The sequence below is a fragment of the Tasmannia lanceolata genome, unplaced genomic scaffold (assembly GCF_043159265.1).
Source record: "Tasmannia lanceolata isolate RefF3 unplaced genomic scaffold, GAP_Taslan_0.1 ptg000002l, whole genome shotgun sequence".
Lineage (NCBI taxonomy): Eukaryota > Viridiplantae > Streptophyta > Magnoliopsida > Canellales > Winteraceae > Tasmannia > Tasmannia lanceolata.
Window position 1 is genome coordinate 15,206,970 of NW_027518679.1, and position 22,329 is coordinate 15,229,298.

A 22,329-nucleotide genomic window follows, 5' to 3' on the forward strand; every position below is an offset into this window, starting at 1 on the left:
TGATAGTAAATCGTATTCAAAATTCATGAAAGTTTCACAATAGACTATATTCATTCAGACCTTGTTATTTTAAAACTTTCAATGGATTTGGAGTTCTATTGCTAAGGGTTTCTTGGTAATTTTAACAATCTGGTCTCATTATTATTAAATCAGAACTTAATAGGACATTGATATAAATATCCATGAAATTTTTCCAGTAAGGTATATTCATTCATACCTTGTTACTGTAAAACTTTCAACTTATTTCGAATTTTTTTGCAATGAGTTTATTTGTAAAATCATCCATTTGATCTGAAATTGATAAAATCTATTAAAAATCGAAATTAACCAAAAACATTATGAAAACTTCCAGGGAACTCTAATTTTCTGTCACGTATTCATTCCTTAAGCCGCTGAAACAGAAATCTTATGAGTCATATATTTCATTTGTAAAATGGCCATGCTAGGATAGTTTAGATGCCGAGAATGCATCCATAACCGTATCCCAATTGCAATTGATCCTTGATAATTTGGGTATTTAAATTATAGTATGTTATTGGCTCTGAGGTCTACTATCAACGGAAATCCTGAGAAACATGACAGGCAATAACGTGCTATAACTTAAGTATTAAATTGCGCAAGGGAAGAGCGCACGATTCCCTTCCATGGATGCAACCCAAGGCTAAAACTTGTTAATATTAGAGCCATTGGTATTCCTTAGATTTTAGGATTCGAAAACCTTTAAGGAACTGAAAATCATTAACTTCAACAAATTGAATCAATTTATCCCATGTCTTTCGGAACCGTTGGATTGCGGTCTCCAATGTAAGAACCTTTAGAGCCCCTTTAGGAACACTTGTGTCATGTCGTGTTATAGGTTTTAGGGTGTCTTAGAGTTAGGGAGTTCAGCCTCATCATGACCGATTGCTATTATTAGCAATTGAGTCATAGATCAAGTTACACTAGTTACCCGTTTTCCCATAGGACAAGCCTAGTTACCTAGGATGTAGGTTTACCTGCATTAGTCTAAGGGATGTCTTGCACTTAGATATGACCATATAGCATCTTAGATAAAGTCCAAGGATAATAAAAGCTACTCAATTTGAACTAAATAATCTCTCTTAAACTGTTGAAACAGTCCATCCAATCTAGATCGGTATCCTAGGTAAATTAGGCATAAGTAGCTTAGTTTAGGCGCACCGAACTACGATCGACTCTGATTCCAGTGAGGCTGGGATAAGTAGGCAACTTAGATACTTGAGTGGCATACCAAGCCCGAGTCGGCCCCACACATAAATGGTGGGATTTTGTATATTAGTTTTTTATGAATTCTTAACTAAATTAATTAAAATACCTAGGGTTTTCCATGAAACTAGATTTTAGGAGAACTTTCACATATATTGAATCCAAACGAAAAAAAAAAAATCAAGATACACAATTAGGAATTGCATTGAAATTAGATTCTAGGATGCATGTCACGTAGCTCGCACATTAATATAGAGTTAAATGAGCCATTTAAAAGAAATTCAAGAGAGTTAACTTTTGGAACCGAAGACCGGATTATCGGGCAAGAATGGTGCATGTGGTGGTAACTCCTCACACATTCCATTCTCGTAATCAGGTAACAAATCAAGATTTCTGGTCATTTATGGGACCTAGATCCCTCATCTAGGTGGCGACTCTGTCATTCTCTTTTGCGTGGAATTCAGATTGCTTTAGTGATCCCAAGTTCACGGAAAAGATGAATTAAATCAATAATAAAAAACGGCAGACGCCAATTGCGTGGGTACGGGAGATCAAGAGAGAGGGAGGCGGCTCGCGGGCCATTCCCCTCTCGCGGGATCGGGTTCCATAGATTGGCGACTCTGCTGGGGACCACCTAACTTCATTAAAATTTCAAAAGATAACTCATTTGAATCTATTTTAATTGGCTCATGAAAACTCTATCTTATATGTTTGCTAGATTAGTTTGTTTTTCTTGTTTTATTTTCTCATCACATCATACTCAAACTTAATCTAACAAAACCTGAAGGCATCAAAGATTGCGCAAACATATTGCACACCCTTACATCACTTGCATCTAAACCCCTTCATCTAACATGCACACACGTCCTTTTAGGAACCCGGAGTGTTATCTAGCATGGTTGACTGGGATTTCATCACCTGGTGCCTCTATGTTAAAGAAGCATTCCACCCTTAGCCTAGTACCTTTATGGTGCGTAAACGGATTAGTTGGTTCACGTACTGATACGCCGGACACTGGTACAGTATATCGAACACGGATTCGCGCTAAGGGAACTCTTGGCCTTACCCCTAGATTACCCCACTCATGCATTTAGTATATGAACACACGTGCATCACGTGTGTGAGCCTAGATTAGGATATCCTATCCATTGGTGTCTAGATTAGGCCGTAGTCCATCTTCCAATGGCTACGATCGGTCCTTAGATACACAAACAAAGTCATGAGTCGAGATCCTCTCTCCACTCCGCTAGATTAGGATTATGATTGCTGCCTTCAGATAGCACTTGTTAAAATATAAGAAGATTAAAAGCTTTCCCTTTGGGATTAGGATATAAATCTCATCTTTCCCATGATCTCATAGGATGAGTCCATTATTGATCTATCCGTTGAAAGTAATCCTATGCAATCTCATCTCATCTTTCACAAGATCTCATAGGATTGGTCTATTCTTGATCTATCCATTGAAAGCAATTCTATGCAATCTCACCTAATCTTGTGATCGTGTGTCTTTCATTCTTCTATCATACAATTCGATCGTGTCTTCATACCATCCCCTAACTGGCAGGAACAAAATCTCACAACCTCGATATTATACAATCTCAAGATCTGATCATACCTGGTCCAAATGATCCAACCTTGTTTATATCGTTTATATATCATTGGTCTCTTCTTACTTTTGGGGCAACCTTTTTTAGATTATTTTGCTAAGCCCTTCAGAGTTCACTCTCATGATCCTTAAAGTAGGAGCATTCCCCTATACGATTCTGTCATCATTGTCATATCTTGGTCCTTTAGGATTCGTTCTATTGTCCCAATTACTTGCTTAGCGTGTAATCTTTTTTCAGTCATTGAGAAGGAACACTCCTTGAATGTCAAGCTCATATACCGTTCTTATTGTTTCCATGTCAGGACTGTTCACAACTGAAAATTCATGAAAGCTTCTTGGGTTTGAATCTAGTGGCGCTCAGTGAGGAAGCTAATTCCCCATTCTCTTTGGAAGCGTCTCTAATCCTCTCCTTCAATACTAATGACAGACTTTATGGAAAATTCCCAGCTCTCTTACATCATGGAAGCCTTGACCCTGCTCGTCCAACAGATGAAGGAATTGAAGGAAGAAAATCAATTCATCAAAGCTCAACTGACTGAGAAATTTGGTCTAGCCACTATTGTTTCTAAGGGCAAAGGTCCTAGCTTCTCCATGGTTATGGGTTCAGAAGAACTAATTGTGAATCTCTCTAGACAAATGGCTGCGCTAACAAAAGAAGTTCATCAGATGAAGCAACAAATGCAAACCTGGCGTTGTCAATCCCAAAGTTCTGAACACTTCGCTGACAAAAATATCAAAGTCAAGGATGTTGTTACCAGGAACTCCGTCTCTTGGCACCATCAGGATTTTGTTGGGCCCTTAATTCTTGAATATGACCAAGAGCCACCATCTGAGATTCTAAAAAGAGAATTAACCGACTTGCCGATCTCGTGACCTGATGCTTTGAAATGGTTGCTCAACTATTGGGACCACAGCCTGTTCCTAATCCTCTTCCCAAGACCTTCCAAATGAAAGAATTTTGTGATTACCATTTACGTCCTGGTCATGCTACTGATAAATGTCTCAGTTTGAAATATGATATTCAAGACCTTATAAACATGGAGCTCCTCGACCCTCAAAATCTTTTGTCAAGCGGCGGAACTTCATCCTTTCCTGATGACCGCAAACCATGGTTTGAGCAAATGAAGAGAAAGTCTTACGATAATCACGACCAGCAATGTACAATGATGGGTCAGAATATATTGAGCCCGGTCTCCACAGGTCAGAAAATCAAAGAGGCCACAACACATGGGGCTTATAACAGGGGCAAATTTTACTTAAAAAAATATCAAGGAGCTACAAAACCCTATGGTATTCAAATACGATCAGTCAAGGGCTACTCCTAAGCAAGAGCTCAATAAGGAATTTACCCCTCTCCCGTTTCCACCGTCTATCATATTACAGCAAGAATTGGCTTCAGGCAATATTTATATACCTCTCATTAAACCTCCTCCTAATCCACTCCCCAAGACATGGAAGGCGCAGGATCACTGTGATTTTCATCGAGGATCGGGGCATAATACTGATCAGTGTATAACTCTGAGACATGTGATCCAGAAGTTGATCGATGATCGTAAGCTACCATTTCAGCAAGCACCAAATATTGTTGATAATCCTATGCACAACCACGTTGTACTGCCGCTGAATGATGTTTAGACACTTGGGGCTTGAGAAGCACTGGTCCAAGTGCAGTGAAGAAGAATAAAAAATTGAGAATACTAGACATGAACCAGCTTTCGTCGGGCCTCCAAAGCCAGACAGTTGCACAGTTGCAGTTTTAGTCCTTCACTTTTTTATTGAGTTGAGTCATTATGGTCAGTCTAGTTATTGAGTCAAGTCTTACAGTTCAAGGTCAATGCCCAGTCCAGGCCAATTATCTTCTGCTTTTCTTCTTATTTTTTAGAGTTGTGAATCCTGACCATGTTCAGGATAGGTCATGGGATGTAATAGCCTTTCTTTAAATGAAATTCCAGTCCCAATAGCTCCTTTGTGTTTATTTCTCGAGTATGCTTCTGATCTTAATAATAATAATAAGACTCCCTCCTCGAATGACAGAGAGATCGACAAAACTCCACTTGACTCACAACAATTGCTTGAACAAGAGGAGAAATGCCGATCTCAGCCTCTTAAAGAGAAAGTTGAAATGATAAACATTGGCACTGAAACTTTGATTCAGTTAATGCCTATTGGAAATACATTAGAGTGCGAGGAATTGATAAACTCATTTTGAGGATAAGAAGATTGTCTAGAAGCTCTACAACCGATACCAGGGGCAAAATATAGATAGAAAGCTCAAGAGAATGAAGAAAGTGAGAAACATATGCTATACAAGGGGCATGGATTGGAAACAACTTTCATATCTCCAGTCAATGACCTTGGTTCCCAAATTCATAATATGAAGCCAACAAATTCAAGATAAGAAGATCAAGAGCAAGCATTGAAAAGCAATCATCAAATATCAAGAATTACAAATCCATAGATGGAGGATGCCAAACAATAAGTTTCGCTCCATCAAAGTCGAAAGCACATATCAGAATCTTGAAAGAAGAAGATCCATTATCTCTTACTTGGAAATGCCGTCAAACTCTGTGAAAAGAAAAAAAAGAAGAAGAATAAAGCAAATTTATTAACCTAGATCAATTCCAAACCTGAACATTGGAAGGCCTTCTTTGGCCGAACAAATTCCAAATTCATGACCCAGTGTAAAAAAGAATACCCGTTTTCAAACCCCTTTGAGCCTAAATAAAATTCCTTTGAAAACTCATCAAACTAGGGGCATTCGCCCTAAACTACGCGAGACCTGATCCCTACGCTGGGGTACGTAGGCAGCTTGGCCAAACCGAGTTCAGTTGATAAAAAAAATAAAAAAAATTCAATTGTCCCCCCCAAAAAAAAGGAAGTCAATCGAAAGAAAAAGAAGACAAAAAGAAACAAAAAAGAGAGAGAACAAAAAGAAACAAAAAAGAGAGAAAGAACAAAAAGAAACAAAAAAGAGAGAAAGAACAAAAAGAAGAACAATTTACCTTCAAACTAGGGGTATTCGCTCTGAACTATGCACGACCTGATTCCTACCCTGGGATACGTAGGCAACCTGTTCACAGGTTCGGTCAAAATCTTTGTTGAACCTTAAGCCATTTTTTGAAAAGCCCTGTCCTACCTATAAAGTCCTTCATATGTTCAGAATCAAATATCTAAGCCTTAAAAAAATGAAAAAAAAAAGAACGGAGTTTGAAGATCTGCTAGACTGAAAACCTGAAAGGGCAGTCTAGGCAAAATTTAAGTTCATTCCCCTGCTAAGTTGAAAACCCAAAAGGGCGGCTTAGGCAAACGCTAAGGAGATAGCCTGCTGGATCGAAAACTTAGAAAGGCGGTTCAAACAAAAGTTAAGGCTAGCAAGGTCCGCCAAGTTAAAAATTCTGAAGAGGTGACTTGGTCACGGTAAGAGAATCATTATAAGAAGGCTACAGCTAGTATCAAGAGTGAAGATAAAAAAGAAGTTCAAGTGTCATCCTAGAAATTGGGGGCATTGAAACTAAGCAATCCTAGGAATGGTAACCAAATCCTTGAGGCATTACTGTTTTAAGGAAGAAGTCCAGTGTTTATCAATTGAGAAACTACTCTTTAAAATGATAGACTTACCAAACAAAACGTTAACTAAGTCAGAAGCATCACTGTATCTGTCAGTGTAGTTAGTCAATCTTTGTCATTCTAAGTTCACTCTTTCGGAGTTCCTCAATCCTTTGAATAGTGTCATTTACCCAAATTTTCTCTTTAAGAAGAGTCAACCGTCGTCCTTGTGTCCAAATGATGCAACTGTCTCGGTGAAAGAGGCCCAGTGTCGTCAGCTCCTTGCGATTGTACCTGCGCCAAGATAATCCTGAAGGAAAGATCTGGAGAATCTAGTCAAAGAGCTTGGTTTTAAAGAAGATCAGCTCAGAAGCATTCCGAAATAGAAACATCGGGAAGTACAGTTTCCATAAGAGGACCTTGCCCTAAAAAGGCACCTGAGGCTTGGAGGATTTCATATGTGATGATGGTTGGGCCAGTTTCTCAGAAAGATTAAACCCCTAAAATTTTTTATTTCCTTCCTGGTAGTTGAATACTATCATGGTCAAGATATGTTTCTCTAAACACCGATGAAAGGAAAAATCCCACTTCCCAATTTTTAGTATCCAAGAGAGCCGTTATTCTAGATTACCAATCCCAGGTAGTTAGATCAAGGTTTCAGTTATCAAAATCCCCAGAAGAAAAGACCAACAGTCTCTTTGCGAAAAATCTTGTTTAAGCTTCCTGAAAGCATTCCTAAATCATTCTCATTAAGCATGCTTATTCATTCCTAAGGTTTGTCGTCTCGTCATTCATCAAAGTCTTAGTTTCTAATATCTTCATCGGGCACGATCTCTATTGTCCCCGATTTCATTCTTCATTTATTTCAAGAAACTAAAGTTCATCAAATTCAACTTCACATAAAATTTAAGTTCATGAAAAATCTCCAAATTCTCCATCATCAAAGTCATCAATTAATCAACAATTGATCAACCAAGCAATCTGAATTTGATCTCCCGTCTCGTTTGCAAACAAGTTAAATCTCTCTAAGTCCTTATAAATACGGTATTTCATTCTCTCCGAGTTCATACAACTATGGTCCCTTATTCTCCTTGAGTATCATACAAATATGATGTCTCATTTCCTTGAACTCCGTATAAATACGGTATTTCATTCTCTCTGAGTCCATTCGAAAATGGTCTCTTATTCTCTTTGAGCATCATACAAATATGATGTCTCATTTCCATGAACTCCGTATAAATACGGTATTTCATTCTCTCTGAGTCCATTAAAAAATGGTCTCTTATTCTCTTTAAGCATCATACAAATATGATGTCTCATTTTCTTGAACTCCGTATAAATACGGTATTTCATTCTCTCTGAGTCCATTGAAAAATGGTCTCTTATTCTCTTTGGACATTATACAAATATGATGTCTCGTTTGCTTGGAATCCGTAAAAATACGGTGTTTTATTATTTCTAAATGCATTCAAAAAATGATCTCTTAATTCTCTTTGAACATCATACAAATATGATGTCTCATTTCCTCGGAATTCGTAAAAATACAGTATTTCATTCTCTCTGAGGCCATTAAAAATGATCTCTTAATTCTCTTTGAACATCATACAAATATGATGTCTCATTTCGTTGGAATCCGTAAAAATACGGTATTTTATTTTATCTGAGTCCATTAAAAAATGGTCTCTTAAATCTCTTTGAACATCATACAAATATGATGTCTCATTTCCTTGGAATCCGTAAAAATACAGTATTTCATTTTATCTGAGTCAAATAAAAAATGGTCTCTTAAATCTCTTTGAACATCATACAAATATGATGTCTCATTTCCTTGGAATCTATAAAAATACGGTATTTCATCTTATCTGAGTCCATTAAAAAATGATCTCTTAATTCTCTTTGAACATCATACAAATATGATGCCTCATTTTGTTGGAATCAGTACAAATACAGTATTTCATCTTTTCTAAGTCCATTTAAAAATGATCTCTTGTTCCTCTTTGGGATCCATATAAATATGATGCCTCATTTCCTTTCGGAACTGTACAAATACAGTATCTCATCCTTTCTGAGTCCATTTAAAAATGGTCTCTTATTCCTCTTTGGGATCCATATGATGTCTCATTTCCTTGGAATCTATATAAATACGGCATTTCATTCTCTGTGAGTCCGTTCGAAAATGATCTATCTCTTATTTTCCTTTGGCCTGTACAATTACAGAGCCTCTTTTCTGTTGAACCTGTTTGAAAACGGTATCTCATTCTTTCAGAATCCATTCGAAAATGATCCCTCCTTTCTTCATTGCTCGTTTGAAAACGACACTGCCTCATAATTATCTTTCTTTCTGAGTTGTGTATTTTTTGCAAATCAGATTGGATCCATTTCTCCATTATTCTGAACCACTAAGTCACGGTGTTTAGAGTAAATGATCTTGATTATGTTCTAGGACTTTATCTAGGGTCTTGCATTATGTTAGGTTGCATGCATTCGCATTTAGGTTGTATTTTGTCTAAAGAGTCATTTGTTGGTAAAACGCTGTGCAAAATGGTGTTGTCACTTTTGCTTTGGTATTCAATGACTACGTCATCTCTACCAAAGAGGGGCATCTGTAGACTCCACCATTTTGCTCCGCGTTAATCAATAAAGTTAGTGTTTTTCTATCGGTTTTTGGGTGTTTTCTATTTCCATGTCCGTCTCATACATTTTCTCGAATCTTCTTCGGTCATTTTCGCCATGTCTTGCATTTTCCCGCCAAGTGTTGAAGAGGGTTATTTACAAGAATCTGAACAAGAGAGAATTTGGACTCATTGGGTGGGCCCGCATTAATCGTTTCGATTGGAATGGGATCAAGCAAGTGTGCCCCGCATTGTTTTTAATGAAATGCATGAGTTTTGATTATATTTGGATCCAATAAACGAAACCAATGTCCACGGTGGACATAGTGTATTTTGCTTGATCTAGCATGGGCTCATTATTGTGAAAAATTAAAATTTAAGGTGGCGGCCCATCAATGGAACGATTCAGGGTCATCCACTAGAATGATTTAGGGGTGCACAGCTAATTCACATTGCATCCCATCATTTTGAACTGTTTGAATCATCCTATGAAAAATGATATAGGGGGCGCAGCCAATTTACATGTAGCCTATCAAGTGGACCGTCTGGATCATCTCATAGAAGTGATTCTGAGAGCACGCCAATTCATGACATGGCCCATCAAACGAACAACTAGGATCATCTTATAGAAGGGGTTAGGGGAGTGTGCCGCTAAATCACTTCGCAGCCCAATTTGTGCCATGGCTTAGTAATTGAACGGCTCGGATCAGCCCTTCAAAATGATGTGTGAGGCGGTACAATCTGTTTATGTTGCCGCCCGTCAATTGGACGGATTGGATCATTTCATGAAATTTATTTAGAGGGTGCAACCAATTTACATAGTGGCTCAACAAATGGGCAGTTCGGATCATCCTATGGAAATAACTAGGAAGGCAAAGCCAATTTGCATCGTAGCTCATCAATCGATCAGTTTGGATCGTTCTAGGGAGATGATTACGGGACGCGGCTAATTCGAACCGTGGCCCATTCAAGTGAACGGCTCGGATCAGCCCACAAAAATAGCCTGTGGGACACAATCCACTTGTGTGAAGGCCCAACAATGGAACGGTTTGGATTATCCCATGGTGTGATTCGTACAATACTTTTGAAAAAAATAATATTAAAGCCCAAAAACAGTTACCTTTCTCTTTCACTCTCTTATTAAAAGGGAAAATTGCTCTCTCTCTTTTATTAAGAGGAAAGCATGCAATTTTCACATATCCTTTAATTTGTGGTAACTCATAGGTTTGGTAACTCCACTCCCCCGTCTAAAAGAATCAGTTGACCACATCTTTCATCTTTTCATTTTTTTCCATTTTTAATTAAAACTTTTAAGAGGCATGTTTGGGGAAGATTAAGGGCAAAGATATAAAAAGGAAACGTACATGTATGAGTGTGGCTTACATGTAAATAAGAGGGACAACTTGGGAAATGTCTAAAATTGGATCTTTGTGACACCTAAGCTTCCTCTTCCATTGGATGAAACTTGCTATTCTTGTATCCCAACCTCATTAAGAGGAAAAGAAAATTTCGGCAATGGTTGAGAATGTTTCTAAATTGAAGATTCGATTTCTATTTGAAAGAAAGAAAGGTCAGAAGCTTTCTGTGGTGTACTCTCACATATTAGAAAATCTCTCTTAGGCAAGAGATTTTGGCGACATCTTCTTAAGGAGATCAAAAGTTTGAATTTTTCAAAGAATGTCTCGATTCTTTTGAGTGTTTGAAAAATGAGTTAACTATGGCTCCTATTATTCAAGCACCCATTTGGACCGAACCATTTGAAATTATGTGTGATGCTTCTGACTTTGCAATAGGAGCTGTTTTGGGTCAAAGAAATAATAAATTACCACAAGTTATTATGCATGTAGGAGTCTCAATGATGCACAACTCAACTACACCACTATAGAAAATGAATTTTTAGCGGTTGTGTTTGCACTTGAGAAGTTTCGGTCCTACTTGATTGGATCGCATGTGATAATTTATACCGACCATTCGGCAATTAAGTATCTTGTTTGTAAGAAAGATGCAAAAGCTCGCCTCATTAGGTGGATTTTACTCCTTCAAGAGTTTGATTTGGAGATTAGAGATAAGAAAGGTACGGAAAACTTGGTTGCCGATCATTTATCAAGATTAACTAATGCGAATGATGACGAAGGTCCAATTAATGAGAATTTTCCTGATGAACAATTGTTTGCTATTTCTAGTGAGCTATGGTATGCGGATATTGTTAATTATTTGGTTATAGGTGCGACATCGGGTCATTGGTTCACCTAAGACAATTATCAATTTCACTCACAGGTAGAGTATTTCTTTTGGGATGACCCATATTTGTTAAAGACTTGCTTGGATCAAATTATCAGATGATGTGTGCCCGATCACGAGCAACACTCGATTTTATCCTTTGCCATGATCAAGCATGTGGTGGCTATTTCAGTGCAAAGAAAACTGCCCACAAAGTGTTACAATGTGGTTTCTATTGGCCGAGTATTTTTAGGAAATCTTTTTAATTTTGTAAAGCTTGTAGGTCTTGTCAGTCATTAGGTAGATTTACAAAGAGGAACATGATGCCCCTCAACCAAATCTTAGTGGTAGAAATCTTTGATGTGTGGGGTATCGATTTTATGGGTCCATTTCCTAACTCTTTTGAGAATTTTTATATTTTGTTAGGAGTAGATTATGTGTCCAAGTGGATTGAAGCCATTTCTTGCAAATCCAATGACCACAAGGTAGTGGTCAAGTTTTTAAAAGAAGACATCTTTTCGCGCTTTGGTACTCCCCGTGCCATCATTAATGATAGGGAAAAGCACTTGCAATAGATCTTTTGAAGCTCTTATGAAGAAATATGTGATTACTAATAAGTTGGCTACCCCTCCCTTATCATCCCCAAACGAGTGGCCAAGTGGAGGCTTCAAATAGACAAATTAAGCAAATTTTACAGAAGACAGTTAATCCTAATCGTAAGGATTGGTCCGTTAGATTAGTAGATGGCTTGTGGGCTCATAAGACGGCATTTAAGACTGATCTTGGTCAGTCTCCTTACCGCCTTGTGTATGAAAAAGCTTGTCATTTCCAGGTTGAACTAGAACATAAAGCTTTTTGGGCTATTAAGAAACTAAATTTTGATTTGTCTGAGGCAGGAATTCAAAGAAGACTTCAACTTACGAAATTGGAGGAGTTACGTAACGATGCTTACGAGAATGCAAAAATCTAAAAAGAGAAGACAAAAGCATTTCATGACGGCATATTTTGAGAAAAACATTTCAAGAAGGTGATAAAGTTCTTATCTACAATTCATGATTGCACATATTTTCACGTAAGTTAAGATCCCGATGGGATGGTCCATATTTGGTGAACAAAGTTTTCTCCCATGTTGCAATTGAAGTTTTAAATCCAAAGAATGGTGAGACATTTAAAGTGAATGGACAAAGAATGAAGCCGTATATTGAATTACCATCGGCTAATTTGAAAGTGGACATGGATCTCCACGAGTCTCTCTATTCAAATCTTTCCTAAAAGAAAAAGATATGCCCCTCTTTTCTCTTTTTATTGTCCGTGTTTCTAGTTTTGCATGCATTGAGGACAGTGCATGATTTAAGTATGGGGGGTTAATTTTGGAAAGCTTAATTGTGAGTTTCTTTTTATGGTTTAAAGTTGAATATTTCTTTTTTCATTATTTTTAGTATTTTTACAAAAGAAGAAACAACTAGATATTTTTGGAAAGCAATTTTTATCCCCCTTTTACAAAGGAAAATAGTCTATATTCTAATTTTGGAATTTGAGAAAAGAAAAAGAACGCTTTAAACTTATAGGTTAGATTTCTTTTGTAATCTTATTTATAAAAGATTTGATGAGGAAATAGAATTTTGGCTTTTATATGGTAAAGTGAAAAAGGAAAGAAAGGTGAAAAAAAGAAAATACTTTTTGATCTAGTCTTGACTTGTAGCCTTTTTTACTTGAGCAAGTAAGTCCGAGGGGTGTTCTACACCTAGTTCCTTAAAGCTATCAAGTTTCAGAGTAATTGACCAAAAGCTCGTTACATGGGTCATCTAGAAAGCTTAAGAGGTCAAGACATTGCAGGGATCAAAATTTTGGAACTCATACTCCATCAATTCCTGAAGATATATGCAAATTGTAAAAGTAATTCCAACACTGCATAGTAACTTGGGTGTCTGGTGCAAGCTCTGCATGTCATTCACGCCAACGGCAGTAGAGGAATAATTGAGTACAATTCTTAGAACATATTGGGAAAGTGGAATGAAAGGTGGAACCATATAATTGTTCAATTTTCTATCAAATTTCTGCTTCTAATTCTTTTATAACATAGATAACATTAGAATCCAATCTATGGGGACAAAGTGTGAAAAATATAAAGGAGGATTCCTTAATTAAGATATATGTCGAATTTCACAACTTAGAATGGGATAATAAAGATCAAGTATGGGGTATTCTAGAAGTTTCTAACATGAGTAAAATATTAAAGCAAAGGGAAGGATTGTATTTAGCTTTATTCTATATTAAAGATTTGCAATATGAGTTTTTGTTATTTTCGAAAAGTTTAATTTTAAAATTTTGTGTGTGTATTCACTGCAAACACTCACGAGACACAACTCGTCCACTAGGGTAACCTAGGGGTTTAAAGGCTTGTTGCACGTGCTAAATGCAACGTGATTCCTACGAAAGTGAGTTAGGTTATTTTTGTTTTAGTTTTAGTTTTAGTTTATTTTCTTTTTGTTTGCTCGAGGACTAGCAAAGCTTAAGTATGGGGGAATCTGATGAGCACATTTATGTGTTAATTGTAGGTAGGAAAAACATGCATATTTCATGTTTAGAGCGGTACTACTAAGGTATGTTTTTTGTTTTTAGTGTTCCAGGTTGTTTTCTGGATTTTCACGGAAAATGGAGCTAAAGAGAGGAAATTCCAAAGAAAAATTCAAGTGTAAGAACAAACGAATGCAAGTATGGGCTCACTACCCATCACTACAACAAAACCAATATTTACCGGCGGTCACAACCGCTGCTAATATTTGGTAACACCGCTGTTATACAATTTACCCGCGGGTTCCTTTCCGCTGGTGTATGTCCCGTCGGTGAATCATTTACCAGCGGTTAAAACCGTAGCTATTACCACTGCTAGTGTATCTGTCAACTTTAGCAGCGGTTTTAACCGCAGGTATATATCGATATATACCCGCGGTTATGACCGTAGCAATTACAACCGCTAGTGTATATTTCACATTTAGCAGTGGTTATAACCGCTGGTATATAACGATATATACCCGCGGTTATGACCGTGGCTATTAAAACGGCTACCGTAGTATCATAATTAGCGGCAGTTAGGACCGCTGGTAGATCTCAGTGTCATTAGGTAACCAAAGATATATACCAGCGGTTTTGACCGCTCGTATATACCAGTAATAATTACAAGCGGGTATAACCGCTGGTATATATCGAGATCCGGCAGTTTGAACCGGGGCTGTATCGATGTCATTTAGTGAAGTTGAGATATATACCAGCGGTCATAACCGCGGGTATAGGAGATGTTCTCACGAGTATACCAGCGGTTATAACCGCTGGTAAATGTATGAATAAAAAAAAAAAAAACAGAAACGCTGAATATCTGTGACACATACAGAACCTGCTGTACATATTCAGAAGTAATAAAACACCATTTTACATATTCAGAACCTGCTGTACATATTCAGAAACGCTGAACGTGTGTAAGATCATTTTACAGATTCATAAGTAAAAAAACACCATTGCATTTTTTAGTGATAAGTTATGGAGAATGCAGAATAGCAGATTATAGTGCAGGAGACTGAAATTATGAAATGTTACCTTTTTTACATATAAATAGCTAAGAAACATACATTGATCTTACCTAATCCAAGCTCAGGGTGATAAACCTAAATGATTAGTTGCACCGCTTGTTGAGAATCTTGAGATATCCAATACCTCTGTTAGTTTTATAACAATTTGCTCCATAGATGGGCGTTGTTGTGTATGTGCTGTGCATGATAGAGCTAAGTTGAGGGTACGCTCAAAAGCCTCCAATGAGTATTCCCCATTAAGTTTAGGATCAGCAAATTCCGAAATACTGCCGCCTTTTGTGAGGACTTTGGCCTGGGAGCACAAATGCTTGTGAGCAAATGGGAATTAATAAAAAATACGTGAAGTAGAGAAATGTGAAGAACATGAAGAATAGATACCAAAAGAACTTGGCAGCTGTCCATTCAAATGCAATCATAGCATAGACAATGATCCCGTATGTCATAGTCTGAAGCAAGATATATGGAACCTAGATCACAAGCTGAAATTGCAGTGAAATAAGAAGAATTAAGAAGGGGATTCACTATGTAAAATCAGCATGCTTATAAACAAATAAAACAGCAAAAGGTAACAGTATGAAATATGAAAGTCTCATAGAAAATAATTTTACATGATATGCCTACCTGTGCAAATGCATATGGTAAAGCAGAATACATTCCGGCAGCTCTCTCTCTGTAGAATACTGTTCGTTCAACTGCCACTACTGGCTGGACGGATGAGGCATTTTGTATTCCGATAAGAAGTACTGCAACATACATGGAGCCCATTGCGTTGAATAGATCCTGTTGCCTACTCCTGTGATTTGATTTCCGCCATTATATCAAATTGATCTAGTTAGCTAATGATCCAAAATGGAAATGTTGATCTAGACCACGAATTGTGTGAAACAAAGAAATAAAAATGGATAACTAATAGCATACGTTTTGGAACCAAGATCCCAGAATATCGTCCCAAACATCAAGGCAATGAAGGTTGTGAAGAGAAATCGCACAGCAGTGTACGGTGGATTCCTCCAGTATGACTTGTGCTGTTTCCATAGGCAAGCTACACACTGTATGATGAAGGGGTACGAATACTTAGTGTGGAAGTACAGATCTTTCGAGCCAGGACGAGGTGAACTCAGTTCATTAATGAGAGTTTTGTTTCTCCTGTAAAACTTTCCAAAGGTAAGCAAAGATTAGAGAATCAAATGCTTGTATTCAAATATGGCCATGAGAAGTAAACCCACCGGAAAATATCTGAATTTTTGTATATATCAGCAAAATTAACCCCCAGAATCTCTTCTTGCGTCACGGTACTCACCTCCAGCATCCACGTAGCAGGATTATAACCGTGTTTAATCGTAGCGACTCCACTAATTCCCTTGATAAAATAAAACCCGACTCTATCAGTACCTCTATTATGGTGATTTTTATTTTTCAAATGGTCCTAGTTTCTTCTTATTCTTTGTACTCATCTCAAAGTACGTGATGAGATGGCAAGAATTGTAGCCCAATGGGCCTACATATATTTCTTCTCCCCCTCGTTTTAAAAGAATAAGCTGCAACCAAAGCAGAACAGACATAAAGATCAAGTTCATTAACTGATTAAACACAAAAGAAATCAGAATTTAGTCATTTCAGTCATTCCTCACCTCATCAAAGGCTTCAAATATGTCGATGCTGGGCTGGTGAATTGTGCACACAACAGTTCTTCCGGTGTCCACAGTGTTCCTCACAGTTCTCATCACAATTGCCGCCGCCCTCGCATCTAGTCCAGAGGTAGGCTCATCCATGAATATTATAGAAGGATTTGCGACCAACTCAACAGCAATAGTCAGCCTCTTGCGTTGTTCAGTGGACAGCCCATTCACACCAGGCAACTCAACCAGAGCTTCTCTCAATGACGTCAGCTCTACAAGGTCCATGACCTCTTCCACAAACATCTACAGCCAACATTTTTACTAGTCAGTTGAAAACTCACAGAAAGGAGTACACAAAACATATTAAGATATATTCCACCAACCTCCCGTGTGGCAGTATCAACTTCAGTGGGCAATCGAAGCCATGCAGAGTAGAGAAGGTCCTCATATATGGTAACATGCTGCATTGGTTGACGGAAGTCCGTGCTCTCTGCAGCTACAAAAAACATAACAGAGTGTAAATTATAAATTCAGCTAACTTAGATTGTAATTTGACCATAGTTATGGTGGGGCACGTTAAACCATCTATTGCCCATTGTCTAGCATATTACATGTGTTGACAACTCCTGTTACTCCTACATTTAATTGTACTATGAACATATATGAGAGACCCACTTAAGTTAATGCATTCACTTGAGAAAATAAGTAAATTCAACATGATTAAAAATATGTCAAAACCATCAGATGAGAGATCAACCTCCTTGCATGTAGTGACATTGTGCCCCTCCTGTTGCAATAATGGCATATGTGTTTCTTTGTCTTGACTGCGATTATAATTGGATGACGTTGTTTGGTGTGCAAGGTCATTTGCAAGAACAACTTTTTCTAGTGCTTCTTGTAATGCACACAATGCAACATTATAGCCCTCTTTAGATAATGACCCTTTCTCTACAAATCGTATGACTTGTTGATATAGGCCATGGGAACGTTGGACAATAGATTTGTGGCAGTCACCTTGCAGTTCAACAAAACCTTCATCCAATACATGTGTGCACTTTGCATCCTTTGTCCAACGCTTCAAAATGTAATGAGGTGGGATCTTATATAAACCTGATGCTACGAAAACTGTCATCACATGCCTGAAAAGAAAGCCTCTGAACTCAAACAAACGACAAATACAAGAAACTTTGGCTTCATAACCATTCCAGATAACTGTGTAGTCCTTTTTCGTTTCCAAATCCTTCACCGTATATTTTGTGGTTGCTCCATCCTGCTGAATATTTGTTGTGTGACAAGCAACAATACCCAAAACTTCAATTTCGAATTTCTTGAACATTTCTTTGGTGTATACAGGCGCTAACTGTGCTTCAAAAGGTGATGGCGTCCTCAATGAGCGCTTTTTATAGAGTGTCTCGAATTCTGCTTGGGCTTCCTTCTCACATATATTCTGTAGAGCTATCTCATATTGTTCTATAAACTCTTTCAAAGTGGTTTTCTTAGTCACGTACGTATCAAAAATAGAATTTATAGTTTCATTCCGTTAGGATATAGGTAACCCCGCAAGAAATGAGTCCTTCAAATATGCTGGGACCCATTGTCGACGATCTTCATGCAAAGATCGAAGCCATTCATTTTCCACAAGGCTAAACTTTGCAATTAATTTCTCCCATCTCCTTTCAAACTCATCAGTTGTAACAGAGTCATAAATGCATTTCTCAAATTTCTTCATAAAATTATCATGAGCTCTACATACATCAGCTAGTTCCTCAGGGACTTTTTTCAAGATATGTGATAAGCAAAAACAATGACAAATTTTGGGAAACACCTCAGCAATCGCTGACTCTATGGCATTGTCATGGTTAGTAATTATCGCTTTTGGAGGCTTTCCATACATTGCTCTAAGCCATGTCTTAAAAACCCAAACAAATGAAGATGTGGTCTCATCTGTAATTAATGCACATCCAAACAACAGAGACTGACCATGGTGGTTTACTCCCCTCTATATATCCATCGGTTTTCCTTCCGGCTAACACATCCATCAGAGTGGTCTTGCCAGCACCACTGACGCCCATCAGTGCTGTAAGAACTCCAGGCCTGAAAGATCCATTTAGGCCCTTCAGAAGTTCTAATCGGTTTTCTGGAACACCTTGAGCTTTCATTTCCTATAGGGTCAACATATAAATTTAGTTTCATACGGAATCTTACTCCTGGTCCCATACATGAATTTATAATTTATCTAGGACTCAAGGGTTACCTGTGGCATGTCTACAGAGTATCTTATATTATCAAAGGTGATGGAAAGAGGTTCAAATGGAAGAACCATCCCCTTCTTCTTGTTCCTATTGCTATCACTGGTGACTTCTACCCTCCTAGTTTCATCACCTGTTGCAATTATACTCGATTATTTAGAGAACCTCCACGCAATAAAAAAAGGCATATAGAGAACCCTCTGAGCTTACCACTGGATATGGCAGAGCTTCTTCCTCTAGATGATAGTTCAATAACTTCAGCATCTCCACTACTGTTTGATTTCTTTTCCTTCAAGGACTCTTCAGATAAAATGGCTTGACCTTTCCTCAGTGCTGCAGACATTTTCCCCACAATTAGTTAATGAGTATTGAGAATTTTGATGTAGTGCATTTGAAATGAATGGACTCACGGTTGAGATAAGCAAGTGCCATGGTGAAGAGGCCGTTGAATAAAAATACATATCCAACCAATGCACCCACACCAATCCAATACTAGTATGAATGAGTAAAGATTCCACGAGTCTTCAAGATTCTGATTCCCAAGGACTCCGTTGAACCAGAAATAACCTGTAGCAAAGACCAAAAATTAATCATGAATAATTCCTCTTTTCAAAGATATAGAGAACATTTTTTGGTTTGAAAACAAGGATTCTCACATGTCTCCAACTTCTCCCAAGAAATTCATTCGTAGTAATTGCATTCTGCGCATACATCAATGGCGAGATCCAATAACCCCAGATCCACCATTTCTTAATATTATCTGCAGAAAAAGAAGAAGAAGCAAGGTTAGCCATTAAAATATCCACCAACATCCAAACCACTCATGTTTCATGGATGTAATTAAAATGTATGCAATCTTAGATATTAAGAAATTTGAACCAGAAACTGAAATTTCAGCCTTCAGTTGAAAATAACTCTTTCAATACATGTATTGTACCTCGGGATATGATGAATCCTCCAAGAGTCATAATAACAAGAAGTGCAAATGACCCAAATGTGTTTGCAACGATCATGTTCCGACCAAGTGCAGCCATGAGTCGGAACAGTGCGGAGGCCATCTGGCTATTCAATAAAAGTAACATATATTGAATTTCAGTTATTGATGAGGATCCATTAGGAGAGATATTTTCAACACAACCATTAAAGAAGTTAGATGGCAACCTCATTCAAGTCTCACCTTCCAACATTTGGATCGAATCCAATGACATAATAAGTCATGCCGACCCAGAGAGCAACTTCTGAACAAGATATGGGAATCTTGAGGATCCATGCAGGTAATGCGTATGCCCACGAAGGATAAAAAAGGAGGTCTCTATGCTTGTAAAAAACAGGAAGCTTGGCAATGGTCATGGCAAGCTCCGCAAATCCGTTAAACATAATAGTGACTAGTGCAAAAAACAAAGCACCCAAAAAAATTCCACCATCATTCAATGAGTCCCGATGCATCTTAGTTCTTAGGAAGACCGTCATCGTGATGGACGCAATGATTAAAAGCTAAAAGCAGAAGGAAAACAGAATATAAGGTTTGGAATTTCAGAATTTAAGAGGTGCATTATGGTTTCCAACATTAGTCACTTGCACCATTTTGAAGATGTAGACAAAAGAGTTTCTCTTCATCAACAACCACTCCCTTGTGAAGCAAGCCTTCAACAATTCCTTCTTACTAATTCCATATTCAGAAGTGGTTAAAGCAGCAGGATGACTTTTTCTCTTGTCAAACGGAGTGCCAAGCTCATTTGCCAATTTATGACCAATGTGGAATGATTGGAATGCTTCTGCAAATTCACTGACAGAAATGAAAGTATATGGCTCATCTTTATATGCCCAGTATTGCTGCTGATCTTTTTTTGATGTTACCTGATGAAACAAAAAAGAATTTAGAATTGGATTCACTATACTTTTTCCAAATAAACCATGGTATCAAGAAATGTGCCAACCCCATACGGGTTTGTAAATTTGTTGTTGTATATAGAAAAAAAATAGATTAATGAGGTAAAGAAGTGTTGTGGTGAATCCTAAAGTATTGGAATCCGACACAGGTACATCACCGATTTGGAAGACTCCATGTAACATAGAAACAAAGACAAAATGAATCATCAGCTGATGCTTGTGGACTTTTAGTGCCCTAAAAGTAACAAGAGCAAGTGCCTGATGATCTAGGTGTGACCTGATAAATTACAAAGCTCATATCTCGTATCCAGCCTTAGGAGAGATACATTCTCAACGTGGTGAAACTTCTCAAAGATTTGATTCTGTAAATGACTACAGAATCGGCTCCAAAACTTGGGTCCTGGTCAAGCTCAACCAGGAACCAACCAGACAAAATACAGGGAAAAGAAAGCAATTGGAATGATTGTTTTGTATCATGGTTTTCTCAATTCAATGCTGCATGCTTTCTTGAGTATATATACATACATTACACACAAACATGTGCGTATAATCACAAATATATATACATACACATATAGAAACATTCATATAATAGTCAAATATTATATAGCAGACATGTATTATATGATAAACATGATAATGTGATGTGAAGAATCAAGTATATATCAGCATACCTTGATGTCTCGGTGAACAATGCAACCTTCAGGATATGTGTGAAGAAACCACAAACCCTGAGCACAATCAATAGCAATCTCAAGTCTTTTAATCCATGGCAAGAGTTTGTCCTTACCTGTTATGTTAAGAAGCAAGAGAAATCTAAGAACACTCAACATAAACACAATAAACACATGAAGGCATACTAAAATATATGCCAAATTCCCAAATTTACACATGCTAGAGACATGAATTTCAGGGAAAGTGAGCAAATGCTAATATTACTAAAAACTATCTATCTCATCATTTCTATATCAAATGCTAATGCTAGTAGATGGGAACTACCTTTCTCATCGTTGATCTCGTGTCTGTAGGGAAAGTGAGCAACAACTTCTCAACTCTCGACTCATGACCCATCCACAACTTGATAACTTCTTATTTACACTGAATTCCTAAAGAAAACTAAAAGTAAAAGTTACATCAAGGAAAGTAAAGAAAAATTACATCAGAATGGAAAGTAAAGAATAAACAATGCTGAATTCAATTCCTATCCCTTTGCTACCTGATCAGTTGTTCATATCAACCTCCTTATTTATGCACACATAAGATATAAAAATCATTAAGCAAAAATAATATGACCACCAGCAAAATCATCCCTTTACTACCTCGTCCACACAAAAAATGTGGAATCGGATACAAGAGTTTAGCATATCCCCAACCACTATTCACATGAAGATTATCTATAGATTAGCATGTCCCCAATGATGATGTCACTCATCATCCATAACTACAAAAAACAGATAACATCCAAGTCCATAACTACAAAAAGGTACTACAAACATAAAAGTAACTTAATTGCTCGGTGCTTCTTTAACCTGCAAAGAAAGTAAAAAAAAACAAAAATAAAGAAAACGATTAGTAAATATATGATAAAAAAATATATTAAAAACCAAAATTATATCATAAACTTACACAAAAGATGGCCAAACGACATGTCCTCCAGCCACGTCTCTAATAGTTTTCCGTCGTCCTGATGGTCTTATCAGAAGTTCATCGCCCACTATTATAACCCTGACACTAACAAGAGAAAATCCTGGCCCAATCGGTGTGCCATCAACTATC

The 22,329-nt window shown here is 37.5% G+C and overlaps 1 pseudogene; it reads right to left on the reverse strand.

Annotated features, from left to right (window-relative positions):
- Positions 1 to 16,204: 16,204 nt before the first annotated feature.
- LOC143888566 (pleiotropic drug resistance protein 1-like) lies at positions 16,205 to 21,446 on the reverse strand (annotated as a pseudogene).
- Between the last annotated feature and the right edge of the window lie 883 nt (positions 21,447 to 22,329).